General features: G+C 41.8%; 1 pseudogene; it reads left to right on the forward strand.

The window, feature by feature from the left end:
- The first annotated feature begins 426 nt into the window (after window positions 1-426).
- Window positions 427-2,039, forward strand: LOC120241896 (annotated as a pseudogene).
- Window positions 2,040-3,512: the final 1,473 nt, after the last annotated feature.

Here is a 3,512-nt window from a genome sequence, read left to right on the forward strand (position 1 = left end):
ATACAACAACAACAACAACAAACCCCGCTTTGGAAACAGATAAGCCCAGAGCAGCTCTGATTGATGTTGCAACTGGAGCCTGGACCCCTGCCCCACTCAGCTTTTCTTCCAGTCGCTGACGCAGTTCAGAAGGTGCAAGGATTCCACGACAGATGCTTTGAAAACCACTGGCCTATTGGAAGTTGATTTAGTGAAAGCAACCATCTCTGATGTAAGAACCATTCCTTCCTTTACACCTACAATTATACAGCGGCGACGCATAGACCACGGTCACCATTCAAGGGCAATTCCGAGCCACCACCACACGCAGTGCCCCCATCCTACGTTCAGGAGGAGTTGCAGCGGGAGCAGAAGCCGCGGGCGTCAGAAAGGTAAACTGAGTCCCAGGTGGCTGAGCTACGAACTGCCTATCCCTCAGCAGAGGCGATGCACCACCAGCCCAGTTGTCCCATTTCTGTGTGTCCTTCCAAGCCCCGGTCGAAAAGCCTGCGAGTGTGGCTGAGCGACCCCTGGAGCAGGAGCCAGTCGGTCACCAGGGCGCCACCAGCGCAGGAGCAATGTGGAACAGCATCGCTTTCGTGGCCTGCTCGCCGGGGGCCTCTCCAAGTTCCCGGGGTGCAGAGTAACACAGCCCATCCAGGACTATTCACAAAATTAAAGCACACCGGGAAAGGCTCCTATGGAGAAGTTTTCAAAGGAATTTGATACCGCACCCAGCAGGTGATCGCTATTAAAATCATAAACCCGAGGAAGGGGAAGGGGAAACTGCAGGCATTCAGCAGGAAATCACTGTTTTGAGTCAGTGGGACAGCTCGTATGTAACAAAACGCTATGGATCACATTTAAAGCGTTCAAATTTAATAATGGAATACCTGGGTGGGGGTGGTTCAGCCCTGAGTCTTCCTCAAGCTGGTCCATTTGATGAGTTCCAGATCACTACTGTGCTAAAGGAAATCTTGAAAGGTCTGTACTATCTGCATTCAGAAAAGAAAATTCACCGACACATAAAAAGCTGCCAACACCTTGCTGTCAGAACAAGGAGATGTTAAACCTGCTGACTTTGGACTTACTGTCCAGCTGACAGATACACAAATTAAAAGAAATACCTTTGTGGGAATACCATTTTGGATGGCTCCTGAACTACTCCAACGGTGGGCTTGTAACTCAAAAGCTGACATTTGGTCATTGGGAACTACTGCTATTTTTTTTTTAATATTTTTATTTATCTCTAGGAGAGAGAGAGAGAGAGACAGCGTGAGCAGGGGAGGGTCAGAGAGAGAGGGAGATACAGACTCCGAAATAGGCTCCAGGCTCTGAGCTGGCTGTCAGCACAGAGCCCGACGCGGGGCTCAAACCCACGAACTGCGAGATCATGACCTGAGTGAAAGTCGGACGCTTAACCGACTAAGCCACCCAGGCGCCCCAGGAACTACTGCTGCTGAATTAGCCAAAGGAGAGCCACCTAACTGTGATGTGCATCCAATGAGAGTTCTTTTCATATTCTAAAAAACAATCCCCCCCCCCAACTCTTGGTGGAGACTTTATTAAGTCCTTTAAGGAGTTTACTGATGCTTGCCTGAACAAAGAGCCTTCATTTTGTCCTACAGCTCAAGAACATCCGAAACACAAATTCATTGTAAAAAAATTCAAAGAAGACTTCTTATTTGACGGAACTGATAGATTAAGAGATGGGAGGCAAAATGGCACAGTGATGATGAAACTGATTCTGGGGGCTCTGATTTGGAATCTACCAGCAGGGAAAACAATACTCCTGCTGAGTGGAGCTCTCCCGCCATATGAGAGAAGCCCAATCCAAAGCAACTACAGAGCAACTTGCACAGACTCGGAGCCATTTGTTTATGGTAATCATGCCTGCATTAGCTGAACTTAAACAGCAGAATAAGAATAACACTAGCAGGAATCAGGCAACTGAAGAACTCCAGAAACATATTGCTGTGTCAGAAGCTGCCTGTCCTGGCATCACAGATAAAAAGGTGAAGAAATTAACTGAAAAACGTTCAAAAGCATTCAGCAGATGAATTCCCTGAAGGGACTTCTATTTCATACAGACCCAGAGAAACCCACCAAAGCTACTTCAGCCTTAACAATGCTTAACTCATGAGCTCTGTGTGCCTTTTGGACCTTGGCAGCATTTAAGGTTTGGGAGAAGCCATTCAACTGCTTTGTGATGGTGTTTATCATTTTATATTTTAAAGAGATTACTTTGTAAGGAATAACTTCTAATACTATGCTTTTACCTGTATTCTACCAAATGTTGAGGGACAGTTTTGCTTTTAGGTGTCATTGTTACGTAAGTGACTGGCATGAAAATCTTTCATGTTTTGATCTTTAGTTAATTGTATGCACACAGGTCTTTCAAAGTCATCCTAAATATTCAAATTTCATAAACCATCAAGCTGCAAAATGCTTTTTTTTTTTTAAACATGAGCATATTCTAAAAGTGACTCTTGGTGGACAGATGAAAACAAGTCTTGCCTTCTTAAACAGAGTTTTGTCATAAGCTCTCGGAAATGAAACCCAGAAATGTACTGACTCCTCTACCAAGTTGCTATGATATTCCAGGCAGCTCAATGACAATAATATTTGAGAGCTTTGTGATTAAAGCATTTATAGGCAACAGAGCTACCTCTTGGTGTGTGGTATTTACCATCTCTTTTAGAAGTGGCAATTAACCCTTATTTAACACGGTTGGAAATTTAAAGCAATACTAATTAGCCATGGATGGGGTTTTGGCAATACGGGAGAAATTAGGCTTCATTTTTAAAATCTTCAACTCATACTGCATATTATATACTTGGATTTGGGGAGCTTAATAAAAGCTGATAATCATTTGATGAAATACCTGATCAACAGGTATGAATATAACTTATAGCAGCACAGTTTTGTCATGGTAGTAAAATGTCTCTTAACTATTTATACATTTTTGTTCTCATAATTATCCAGTACATAAGCATCACTTATTCATATGAAAATAACCATAGTACAGGCTGATCTCTGCCCACAGCTAAGTTAGACAGCAGAGTTAATTTTCAGTTGTATTTATGGTACTGTTATGTGGGTAATACCTTTTCTCTTTTAAGCCCAGTATGTATATATGCCTGCGTAAGTTCTGAACTGGGGGCGTATTTCAGTAGTTATAGAATTATGGATATTAATTAGTTTTGATAGTTAATATTTTATTGTTTGGATCTGCACAGTTGTGTTTTTGCACTGAAGTCATTTTTAAAAATCTGAATAATTACCAAAAAGTCAAAGAAAACTGTTCTTCAAGTAAAGAATACAGTTTTTAGCCAAAGTGGAAATTACCTCCTCTTTTTCTGTAATAATATAGACATTTGAATAACTTATAGTGGTGTCATATGCCAAGAAACTTCTTTTCACGGGTGCCTATACCGTAACAATTACTTTCTAACAAATTCTATTTTGAAGTAGTAGTTCAGTTAAAAATGTTCACCTGCTATGTAACTAAAACTGAATACTTTGTAATCTAT

The sequence above is a fragment of the Hyaena hyaena genome, unplaced genomic scaffold (genome assembly GCF_003009895.1).
Source record: "Hyaena hyaena isolate Hyena2069 unplaced genomic scaffold, ASM300989v1 scaffold_293, whole genome shotgun sequence".
In the NCBI taxonomy this organism is placed as follows: Eukaryota; Metazoa; Chordata; class Mammalia; order Carnivora; family Hyaenidae; genus Hyaena; species Hyaena hyaena.